Source organism: Pseudophryne corroboree, chromosome 5 (assembly GCF_028390025.1).
Source record: "Pseudophryne corroboree isolate aPseCor3 chromosome 5, aPseCor3.hap2, whole genome shotgun sequence".
In the NCBI taxonomy this organism is placed as follows: Eukaryota; Metazoa; Chordata; class Amphibia; order Anura; family Myobatrachidae; genus Pseudophryne; species Pseudophryne corroboree.
In genome coordinates, this window is record NC_086448.1 from 411,121,911 (window position 1) to 411,135,517 (window position 13,607).

The following is a 13,607-nucleotide window of genomic DNA, read 5'->3' on the forward strand; positions in this document are numbered from 1 at the left end:
TTTAGCTGAAGTTGGAGCTGAAGTAAATGCTGGGACCTGTAGTTCCACAGGAAAAACTGGAAACGGGAGATCACTTGAAGATGCCAGAAATAGGAGACCGCTGGAAACAGGAGATTGAAGACTGGAACTGAAAACTGGAGATTGGAAACTGGAGTCTGGAGATTGGAAACTGGAACCAGGAGACGCTATGCAGCAATGCAATACGTTGTTCAAGGTGATGAGACTGAGCTGATGCTTTGGACTTATACCCCCTGGTCGGCAGTCATTGGATATTTGGATCATGTGAGCAATCACAGCACAGGATTTGGTGCTCTCCGGTCAGCTGACCGCAAGTGCCATGGCGGCGCCCATGCTGTACAGATGGCCGGTACACAGGAGGGCACTCGTAGAATTTACTTCAGGGGTTCACCACAATAGTGGGTACTGCACTCCACAGACAGAATGCTCATACAGCCGCAGACTAGGGCCGTGACCTCCGAAGGCCTGCACACCAGTGCGCCGGTAAGTGAGACATCACTGAATGCTGATTCCTGACACCTTGACACTTATGTTTGTGTTAGACATGCGTCCGGTATCCATCATTAGTGCAGTGGGATTTAGACAATTGATGGAGGTATTATGTCTCGGTACCAATTCCCATCTAGGTTCCACTTCACTAGGCAGGCGATACCGAGAATGTACAGAGACGTCAGAAAAAGTGTCACCAGTGTCCTAAACAATGCGGTTGTATCCAGTGTCCACTAAACCATGGACATGTGGACAAGTGGAGCAGGGCAGACTCAGGACTATATGACTGTCACAGCCCACTGGGTAGATGTATGGCCTCCCGCAGCAACAACAGCAGCAGCCGCAACAGTAGCAGCATCTCGCAAATCCAAACTCGTTTCTAGGCAGGCTACGCTGTGTATCACCGCTTTCCGTAAGAGGCACACCGCTGACAACCTCTTACGGAAACTGAGGGACATCGTCGCGCATTGACTTACCCTACTTAGACTTTCCTGGGATTTGTGATATCGGACAACGCCTCCAATATTGTGCATGCATTACAACTGGGATGCTGTCGGTGCTGGAGATGCTGTCGGTGGCCCGAAAAATTGCGGACCACTTTCGACATTCTGCCATTGCGTGACAAAGACTGGACCACCAGCAAACACTCCTTAATCTGCCCTGCCATCAAGTGAAGCAAGAGGTGGTAACGAGGTAGAATTCAACCCTCTATATGCTTCAGAGGATGGAGGAGCAGCAAAAGGCCATTCAAGCCTATACATCCACCTTAGATATAGGCAAAGGAGGGGGAATGCACCTAACTCAAGCACAGTGGAGAATGATTTCCGTATGGTGCAAGGTTCTCGAACCCTTTGAACTTGCCACAGGTGAAGTCAGTTCAGACACTGTGTCAGGATTCTGATTTTGTCTGTCCCCGGCGGGGGCACTAGTGGGTCAGTGTTGGTGTGACGTAATACACGAGGAGACCGAAGCATAGTCCTGCGCATAGGCGCTGATATTTATTATGTCACAGGGATCACAAAGCAATTGAATAACAGGTGCAGTGGAATGCAATTGCAGTGGAATGCAAAACCAGAAATAACAGGAAATAAATATTCAAAAGTCACTGGTAACTATGATTGAAACAAACAGAACTCCGGTAATTGTAAAAAGCACACAGTCTCAGTATAACTCAGGATGAAATAACTTTGGAAAAACAGAACTCTGATAAATGTACAGTCTCTATGAAGCACAAGTCCAGATAGCCTAACAGGCTTAAGCAGGAGACCGTCTCTAAGCAAATAGATGTTAACTGCTGAGATGCACAGATGGTAACTGATAATGAGTGCACAGGTAGAGAATGATAAAACACCTGAGGAGAGTCTCTTACTGCTGGTGGATTGTGGCTGGCTGTGGCTGGAGTTTGTAGTTCCACAGGAACACTGGAACAGGGAGATGACTTGGAGATGCCAGAAATAGAAGACTGCTGGAAACAAAGGATTGAAGACTGGAACCTGGAACTGGAAACTGGAATGGAACTGCTGGGACCTGTAGTTCCACAGGTCCAATACACAGGGGTATCTCTGCAGACAGATGACTGCAGACAGGAGACGCCTGTTCACAGAATGTGACGTGTTGTCCAAGGCGATGAGACTGAGCCAGGAACTGGAGTTTATACCCCTTGGTCTGTGATGATTGGATGTTGCATCTGTGAGGACACACCCTGCTGGATTAGGTGTTCAGATCAGCTGTGGGTTAGCTGAAGCACTGTGTACTCCAGGCTGCAGTAGACTGAAAACTGGAACTGGAACAGAACTGAACTGCTGGAACCTGTAGTTCCACAGTAGTGATGCGATGGAGAATGCAGATTCCTGACAGTACTCCCCCTTTTATGGGTGGGCACCGAACACCCACGCTGGAACTTGGAAGGCTGAATGTCAATTGAAGTCTCAGAAGACAATGTAGGACACTTGAGAGTAGAGGACTGGAATAAGCATTCATAAGCAGGAGTAGAATCAACTTGAAATACTCTAGGGTGGAGAGAGGACGTCATCTCCAAAACTGACAGGAGTTCCTTACTTGACACACTGGAGAGAACCACACTGGGTTCGGAGGAACTGGAATCGGTAGGAACCGAAGGAGTCCTCGGACTGACGGATAGGACCGGATTTGATCCGAGGATGCTGGAATCGGCTGGAACCGAAGGAGGTAGCCCATCATTGGAGCCACTCAGGCTGGCTGGAACCAGTGGAGTCTTACTGGAATCGGCGGGAACCGAAGGAGGTTTACTGGAATCGGCTGGAACCGAAGGAGGCTGATCCGGACAGACGGATGGGACCGGATTGGGTCAGGAGACAGTTGAATCAGCTGGAACTAATGGAGTCAGAATCCGGTTAGTACCGGAATGAGTGGTATCCGAGTGTTCAGTTAGACCATCCTGTATCTGGTCCATGCTGGATGCCAACAGGGTGGTGCTCTCTGAAGACGGCAAACAGGAGTTCATAACTGCATCTATAGCACAAAAATTTCCATCTGGGAACTTGGCTCTGGATACTTCCCTTGGGGCTGAAATTTCGGTGACCCCCCCTGGGGTTGACGAATCAGACACCTCTCTCAGGGTTGTTTTCTCCAGCACCCCTCCTGGGGTTGGCAGATCAGAAACTCCTTTTTGAGAAGACTCATATGCCCCTACTAGAGCTTGAACATTGGATACCCCTCCTTGGGCTGTAGACACCAAACTTTGGAGTGACCCTGACCCCACACTCTGACCACCGTCCGGGTCCATGGGCCTTGGACAAACTGTCAGGATTCTGATTTTGTCTGTCCCCGGCGGGGGCGCTAGTGGGTCAGTGTTGGTGTGACATGATACACGAGTAGACCGAAGCATAGTCCTGCGCATAGGCGCTGATATTTATTATGTCACAGGGATCACAAAGCAATTGAATAACAGGTGCAGTGGAATGCAATTGCAGTGGAATGCAAAACCAGAAATAACAGGAAATAAATATTCAAAAGTCACTGGTAACTATGATTGAAACAAACAGAACTCCGGTAATTGTAAAAAGCACACAGTCTCAGTATAACTCAGGATGAAATAACTTTGGAAAAACAGAACTCTGATAAATGTACAGTCTCTATAAAGCACAAGTCCAGATAGCCTAACAGGCTTAAGCAAGAGACAGTCTCTAAGCAAATAGATGTTAACTGCTGAGATGCACAGATGGTAACTGATAATGAGTGCACAGGTAGAGAATGATAAAACACCTGAGGAGAGTCTCTTACTGCTGGTGGATTGTGGCTGGCTGTGGCTGGAGTTTGTAGTTCCACAGGAACTCTGGAACAGGGAGATGACTTGGAGATGCCAGAAATAGAAGACTGCTGGAAACAAAGGATTGAAGACTGGAACCTGGAACTGGAAACTGGAACGGAACTGCTGGGACCTGTAGTTCCACAGGTCCAATACACAGGGGTATCTCTGCAGACAGATGACTGCAAACAGGAGACGCCTGTTCACAGAATGTGACATGTTGTCCAAGGCGATGAGACTGAGCCAGGAACTGGAGTTTATACCCCTTGGTCTGTGATGATTGGATGTTGCATCTGTGAGGACACACCCTGCTGGATTAGGTGTTCAGATCAGCTGTGGGTTAGCTGAAGCACTGTGTACTCCAGGCTGCAGTAGACTGAAAACTGGAACTGGAACAGAACTGAACTGCTGGAACCTGTAGTTCCACAGTAGTGATGCGATGGAGAATGCAGATTCCTGACACACTGCCAGCTTGAGTCAGGTCATTCCCCTCATCAGGCTGTTGCAGAAGCAACTTCAGAAATTAAAGGAGGAGCTAAGACGGAGCGATTCCGCATTAGTAGGTGGGACTTGTGGATGGAGCCCTTCATTCGTTTTGCCAGGATTCAAAGGTGGTCAATCTGTTGAAATCAGAGCACTACATTTTGGCCACAGTGCTCGATCCTTGGTTTAAAGCCTACATTGTATCTCTCTTTCCGGCAGACACAAGTGTGCAGAGGTGCAAAGACCTGCTGGTCAGTAAATTGTCAACTCAAGCGGAATGTGACCCGTCAACAGCTCCTCCTTCAATTACTCCCACCACTGGGGCTGCAAGGAAAAGGATAAGATTTTATAGCCCACTCGCTGGCGGTGATGCAGGGCAGTTAGGAGCGAAAGCTGACATCTGGTCTGGACTGAAGGACCTGCCAATGATTACTGACATGTCTACTGTCACTGCATATGACTCTGTCACCATTGAAAGAATGGTGGAGGATTATATGAGTGACAGCATCCAAGTAGGCATGTCAGACAGTCTGTATGTATACTGGCAGGAAAAAGAGGCAATTTGGACAAACTGGCTTTATTTTACCTAAGTTGCCCCCCCTCCAGTGTGTAATCCGAAAGAAAGTTTAGTGCAGACAGTAACCTTTCAAAGATCGATGAAGGAGGTTACTTCCACAAAATGTGGAGAAGATGATGTTCCTCAAAATTAATTATAAATTTGTCCGGGAAGACCTTGACCAGCAATTGTCTCCGGAAAGTACACAGGGACCTGTGATGGTGGATTCCAGTGGGGACAAATTAATACTCTGTGAGGAGGGGGATGTACACAGTGAAAGGGTGATGAATCGGAGGATGAGGTCAACATTTTGTCTCTGTAGAGCCAGTTTGTGCAAGGAGAGATTGATTGCTTCTTTTTTGTTGGGGGCCCAAACAAACCAATCATTTCAGCCACAGTCGTGTGGCAGACCCTGTCGCTGAAATGATTGGTTTGTTAAAGTGTGCATGTCCTGTTTATACAACATAAGGGTGGGTGGGATGACCCAAGGACAATTCCATCTTGCACCTCTTTTTCTTCTTTGCATCATGTGCTGTTTGGGGACTATTTTTTTAAAGTGCCATCCTGTCTGACACTTTCGTATATGTCCAGTGGTACTGCCATTTAATTCCAGTGATTTGGACGTATAATTCCAATAATTTTGCCATTTATTTCCTGTGATATTGCCATTTAATTCCAGTGATTTTGTTGTTTAATTACAGTGATTTCGAAGTATAATTCTAGTGATTTGGACGTGTAATTCCAGTGATTTTGCTGTATAATTCCAGTGATTTTGCCGTATAATTCCAGTGATTTGGATGTATAATCCCAGTGATTTGGACTATAATTCCATTGCAGTATAATTCCATTGATTTGGACGTATAATTCCAGTGATTTGGACATTTAATTCCAGTGATTTGGATGTAAAATTCCAGTGATTTGGATGTATAAATCCAGTGATTTGGACGTATAATTCCAGTGGGAATTGTTTGTGTCGCTTGGCTTAATCATACAGCTACCTCATTGCACCTCTTCGACATCTTTGCATGAGGTGCTGTTTGGGGCCTAGTTTTTGAAAAGTGCCATCCTGTCTGACACTGCCGTATGAGTCCAGGGGTACTACTGTATTAGTCCTGGGGTACTGCTGTATAAATCCACCAATTGCAGAATTTTAAAAAGTGACAGGGGCATGTAGGAGATGCTATCAGTGGACTGAACAATTGCGGCCCACTTTCGACATTCAGCCACTGCGTGACACTAATAGATGGGCCAGGTGGTTGTGTCGCTTAGCTTAGTCATACAGTAACCTCAGCGCACCTCTTTTTCTTCTTTACATCATGTGCTGTTTGGGGCCTTTTTTTTTCAATCTGCCCTCCTGTCTGCCACTGCAGTGCCACTCTTAGATGGGCTAATTGTTTGTGTTGCTTGGCTTAGTCATACAGCTTCCTCATTGCACCTCTACTACATCTTTGCATGAGGTGCTGTTTGGGGCCTAGTTTTTGAAAAGTGCCATCCTGTCTGACACTGCAGTGCCCCTCCTAGATGGGCCAGGTGTTTGTGCCGCACACTTGTGTGGCTTGGCTTAGTCATACAGTAGCCTCGGTGCACCTCTTTTTCTTCTTTGCATCATGTGCTGTTTGGAGACTTTTTTTATATTTGCCCTCCTGTCTGACACTGCAGTGCCACTCCTAGATGGGCCAGGTGTTCATGCTGCACACTTGTGTTGCTTAGCTTAGTCATACAGCCACCTCGGTGCAACCTTTTGGCCTAAAAACAATATTGTGAGGTGTTCAGAATAGACTGGAAATTAGTGAAAATTAATGTTATTGAGGTTAATAATACAGTTGGATCAAAATTTTCCCCAAATTCTGTGATGTTAGCAATTTTTATGTTTTTTTAAAAAATCAATCCAGATCCAAAACCAAAACACGAAAGGGTGGTTTTGGCAAAACCAAGCCAAAACAAAACACGAAAGTGGAATTAGAACCAAAACACAAAAAAACGAAAAGTAACAGCCGCGCATCTATAATGAAAAGTAAGGATTTCTACTGGCTGCAGCTTAAATAAGGTTTCTGCATGCTAAAAAATTATTAATCACTTTGTACAAAATGGGACTTCCTGTTTTGAGACATTTGGAATGCACATGGAACCCAAACAGAAAGTCAGAAAGCCATACAGGATCCTGCTTGTGGAACTTAAAACAGTAGGTTGCAGCGGCCATATTGGAGGAGGAAAAACAGTTCCTTTTTATTATTATACGCTTCAGCTGTGTACAATCTGTTTGATTTAATTGTGGGGTGTGTTTTCAAGTGCCAGGGTATATACTGACCCTCTGTGCAAGCAGCCATATCTGCTTTAAAAAGTGGACTAAAGGCCCATACACACTAGGCGATTTTGAGCTCAAAGTAGCTCACTTTCGGCATTTTGAGCTACTTTGAGCTCAAAATTGCCTAGTGTGCATGGCTGGGCGTTGAGCGCTGATGCGCGCTGCAGCATCATCGCCGGCTGCCGCCGGACGTCAGCCCAGTTCCCAGTGTGTATGCACCTTTACATCTGAAATGTGTTAAGTGGTGGCTGTGTGACCCGCACATCTGGACTATGACTTTAAACACCTTGGGTCCCCCTGGTGGGTAAACTGTGTATCTGGAACTTTGATGCGACGTGGCTCGATACCATCTTAGGCAACTGGTAGGAGAACCTGTCACAGGATAGTTATTGCAGTCTTACTGCATTATATGTGTGAAGGAGCATCGATATTCGCGTCTGCTCAGCGCCACTGATAATGTGCGCATGCGCAAGACTGCTTGCACACATTAAGAAATACACTGGGAATAAATCAGCTGTATATAGAACAAAATAAATATACTGTATTGATCGTAACATGAGCTACAGTAATACAAAGAACAGGAAATGACACCTAGCCAGCCATGGACCTTATGTCCCACTTCCAAGCCATGTGCAGCTGTGGGGGTAGGTTGGTGAAGTGCATGCTGGGAAAGGTTATATAAAGCCCCCTCACCCAAAAACAAGCTCTCTTTTCCTGACACTACAATACAGGACACAACACTGACCTGGCTTCTGGAAATCCACTCAACAAAACACTTTCTTTGGAAGGTAACCATACTTCTGACTATACTAGAACACACTCTACCTTTATTTATACCTTCACTTTAAATCACCTCTCCTTTTGCTTTACTATGTCTGTATGTGTTATGCCTGCACTTGGGCTGGCCTATACAATGGACACTGCTGCTTTCATCTCTCCATCTCTATACACATACTGATAACTTTTTAACATACCCACATAAATATATACATACACACACACACACACACACACACACACACACACACACTAGATGTTTTTCAGGTAGATGATTATCCAGCATTTACCAGTTAGTCCACTGATTAGCCGAGTGCGTGTTAAACATTTATCCCCTAACAATACATGCTACAGACACACACACACACACACACACACACACACACACACACACACGTTTCTCACCATGCTTTCTGGAACAGCCATCTACTCACATCCTTATACACACGTACACAGGGAAGAGCACAATCTTATAACACTAGCACAGCTTTCTTGCATTCATACATTCACACACATACATATATATATATCTACACGTACACCATGAACATATACGAGTAAGGAATAACTAGAACCTGCATTGAAGTTTATTTAGCAACAGAATGGGGTAATACATTACTGGGATCAAGTTAGGAATTCTCTTCTGAGTTGTTAAACTGTATTGTGTATCTGACCTGGTAATCTATATTGCATTATTTGTAACTGTCCACATGTAAGTCATCTATAACATTGCAGTTACTGTTTATGGAGTAAAATATGTTATACTTTATATGGTCTTTGGTTCATTACAACTGAGGGTAAGAAGGATTTAAATGTTTAAATCATATGTATAATGCAATATAGCGATATAACGAGGTTACTTGACGGATTTTGTCAAGGAGTAATATTTGGGCGGTTTTGGCCTAGGCAATAGTAGAGAGTTTGCATGTGTAGCTCACATGGGACTCTAGCTGAGACGCATAATGCATTTCAGCTGGGACCTTCTGTCTGTGGGCTGTTGTGGTATAAGACAAAAATATATATATTATAAGACTGCATGGTAAGGCTAGTGAATATTAGTCAGAAGGTCATAGATGAAGTAGTATCACATGTAAGGAATATGGAATGGAAGTAAGTATTGTATCATTTTCCAATAATTACTTATAACAATTAATACTGGTATAAAGGTTATTTTGTATTTGTGTGACTATCAGACCCCCCAGAGGGAGGGGGAGGAGTACAAACAACCTCAGACAAAAGGTACACACTTTAACATTGGCGCCTGAACAGTCCTGCTACAAATTGTAATATCTAAAGGCCACAGAGAACTACAATTACCAGCAGAGAACCATTATTTTGTTTTTATTATTATTTCCTTTTTCTTTATATGGTTACACAATACAATCTTTTATATCTGAGTAATACATTGCTCAAAGCAATTAACAATCTGCTTATGTTTAAATGTGCTAACATTTCTTTCTGTAGGTGGACTAGGGAACTGAGACTTGCATATTAGTAGGTTTGACTGAATACTAACTTGAAATCTTTTATTTGGAAAATGTTATAATTTTTCTGTAATTTTTCATATTTTTTTTTATTTTTTTATATTGTTACAATATTTACTAATGACCATCTACTATAGAACACAATATTTGGGTTATTGTATTCTCTTTTCCAGGATAGCAAAAGCAGAAAACCAACCCGTATTTCTTGCAGAAACACGTCTTTGAAAGCTGTCTAGTGGGTACTTGCTTCGGCGACCACATTAAGAATTTTGAGCAGGCGGCGCGCACTGGGTACCTGTTCTAAGGCCGATATTAGCGATTTCGGTTGGGTGGCTCCAGGTCTGCAAGATAAATTCACCAATCCCATACAGGATTGAGGACTTCATTTCCACACAACAGACAGAAAATATTACTCAGGTCATTACACAGGTAGATATGGATTTCCTTACCATTAAGAAACTTGCAAAGGATAGCATGTATAATCCAGTTATACCAACTAGCTATACATCAGCTGAAAATTTGTGGTTACAATTGTTAGATCAAGTTTATAGTCAAGATAAGCTTTGTAATGATAGATGGAATGTAAACCACAAGTCTAAAAGGTTAAAAATGTTAGCTAAACTAGTACAAGTTTATGAAGACATAATTTGGACACCAGAACATTCAGAAATGTTAGCTAGAAGTATGTTGACTAAAAAAGGAAAAATGCTAGATCAGGAAGATAGTTGTAATATAGAAAAGATCAAGAAAAATGGTACATTAAAGACAAATGTGGAAAATAGCAGTTGTAAAGACTGCACAGATAGAGAAATTGAGATTGCACAGTTATGCACTGAGCTTAATACTGCAGATGATAACATGGCTACTACTGAGGCCCATATGGCCCAGATGCAACAAGATCTGGATAGTAGAGCCCAAATGATGATGAATATGCAGGGTTTAATAACTGATCTTTCTAATTCTATCAAAAATTTGTCCATAAATCCTAGACTTGATCCCACTGGATCAATACCCACAAAACAGGTTTGTGTATATAACAGGGAAGGTAGTGGAGCAACAGGGAACCAAACATTTAATTTGGAACCACATGCAACACTACTTGATAGCAGGAATGATCAACAGGAATTAAGTACCCCCATGATTTATCCTGCAATACCTGTAGTGCGTTCACTACAATACCCATTAACAACGGGGGAAAATTCTATTGGTGTACAAGAGAATAGAAGTGGATGGGATGTACTTGATGCCACTTCAAGGTCTGTGCAAGCCCACAATAGAAAAAAGGATTTGTTTTCTTTCAATCAACCGCAAGGTAATGATATAAAGAGAACTAAGATCCTGTTAGACCTCAAGAGAGAATTCCCACAATATGATGGCAATGTAGATCCATTCACTTCATGCGATATTTTTGAGGGACATTGCACACAACTTAGTGTAGCCCCAGAAGATCGCATGGATTTGTTCAAATTGTGGTTACCCATTCACCTCAGTCAACGGTACGACATCACTGGGGACTCCACCCCCAAAAATGGCTTATATCATAACAGAGAGGAAAGACTTTCTGCACTTATGATATTAACAACAGGACATAAGGAAGTGACTCCAAACATCCTTGCTCACTTCACACCTACCATACAACATGAGCCATTAGCTCTATGTGGTAGGTTTGAAGCCATGTATAGGACAGTAACCAATGACCATAGGTCCCATACTCCACCAGGCATGATTCGCGCATTTGTGGAAAAATTCACATACACAAATGTCAATCTGCGTACAATGGCTGAGAGGGAAACCACAATTTCTGGTGCAGCCAGAATAATTGAGGAATTCAGAAAAGAACTGTTGAGTTCTAAGAAATCTGTCCAGGTTAGGGAACATGATATGCGAGGAGGCATAAAAAAAGATCGCCACCATGCATACCGTGAACACAATCAAACGGTATCTCAGCCCTCTGCTCCACCAGCAGAGAGTGAGAACCTGATTTGTTACAGGTGTAGACAGAAGGGACATAAAAGATTAAATTGTCCTAACAAATTCCCATCCCAATCCGGAAATACTAATGGCTTCAAAAAGTGATATAGTAATTCCATGCGGACAAAACATTTGCCCGTCTCACACTTACAGAAAAGTGTGGCAGCTTTAAATGAGCAAGCAGAAAAGCAGTCTGCTCCACAATTAAATGCAATGCACCAAAAACAAGTAGCAGTCTGTGCAACAGAAGTTCCCACAGGAATTCTGATGCAGATAGATTGAAGGTCTGGGGTCCCAAAGGATCTGATACCAATATGTGGCCTCATATTGGATCCTTCAGGGAGACCCCATATCATGGCAAAGATAAAAAATATTTGGTTTCAAATCATGCTCGACACTGGAGCTGAAATTTCAATCACCAACGTAGAACATGATTTAGACCCAGTGTGTGGTGATTGGCTTTGATCACCAACAAGGGGGGGTGAAGGCTCATAGGATTAATGAGGTCAATGTAGAAATCAGCAGTGATTTCTCCTTAAACATTCCAATGTGGTATTACACAGGATCTGATAACATCATTGGAACTGATGTTATGACACAAAATGGTTGGATTCTGGATCTGGCAAATGGTATGGTATGGAGGGGTCCCCGAAAATCAAAGGTTTGGGTTATACAACAGCATTTTCTGAGCTCACCCATACACACAAATGTCAAAAGCAACATGTTTGTCCATAAATGGCCAGAGGTCTCACATAACAAAGACCTTGAACCTATTGTGTACAAGTATCCAGAATTATGGGCACAAGGAAAAAATGACTGTGGAAGAATGCTTGATGTACAGGTGGACATTCAAGGGCCAGACCCACCACCTCAGCGTCAATATCGCTTCCCTCCTGAAGCCATGGAACCTGTGGTAGAAGCTGTAGAGTACTTAGAAGAAAGGGGAGTGGTCATAAAGGGAAATTCAAAATGCAATAATCCTTTATGGCCAGTTAAGAAGAAGGAAACAAACACCTGGAGACTCACAATTGATCTCCGTGTTTTGAACAAATACACTCCCATATCAGCACAGGTAGTGGCAGAAACACCAGACATCATGGCAAGGATAAATGGCAAAAGTCAAGTGTTCTCAACCATTGATGTGGCTAATGGATTTTTTTCCATAGCTGTAACTGAAAGTTGCCGGTACAAGTTTGCATTCACTGTACGTGATACGCAATACATGTTTTGCGTTCTACCACAAGGATTCCATAGTAGTCCAACTTACTTCCATCAGGCATTAGCAGCAGTTCTGAGTGTTTTCTCACGCCCAGAATGCCTGCTACAGTATGTTGATGACCTACTCCTTCATACAGAGACCATGGAGGAGCACTTAACCCTCTTACAGGAATTGTTAGGCCTCCTGTCACGTGCAGGACTCAAACTGAGTCCTCACAAGGCAAACTTGGCGAGGTCAGAGGTAATATTCCTAGGAGTTAAGATTGCCCATGGAACAAAGGGTATAATGGCTGCCCGCGTGGAAGCAATGGTAAAACTACCCAAGCCAGGCACCTTACAGGACTTGCGTAAGTTCCTGGGGGTTGCAAACTTCATGAGGGAGTTCATAGAGGACTTTGCTACCAAAGCAAAGCCTCTCTATGAATTACTCAGAGGTGAAAAACCATCACTGAAAGGATGGGCAGATACACAAGAGGAAGCTTTTATCACACTTAAAAGAGACCTCTCCTCTGCCCCAGTTCTAGCCACCCCACATCCAGATGGAAACTTGGCCATCCAAGCACATGCTGGTTCATTGTCTATATCAGCGGACCTCCTTCAGGATGTGGGAACAATGATCAGACCTCTTGGATACTTCTCAAGACTTCTTTCACCAGTGGAAAGAGGATTTGATGAATGTGCAAAGCAACTTGCAGCCATACATTATGCTGTCAAAGTGACAGAGCATAGTGTAGGGTTCAGACAGCTTACTGTGCAGACACCTCACTCTCCACTAACTCTCCTACTCCGGGATACACTTCCTGGAGTCTCTCAGCAGAGATTTGGGAGATGGATAATGGACCTCAGTGGGCGGAATATCAAAATCTGTCACAAAGCCAAGTATGTCCTTTCCCAGTTGTTAAACACAACAGGAACAGAGCATGATTGCGGCCAAGTAACACATTCCCTTGCAACACCATTCTTTAGGCAGGTAGCGCACCCCGATGACAGAATCATCTTTGTTGATGGGTCCCGCTCTTA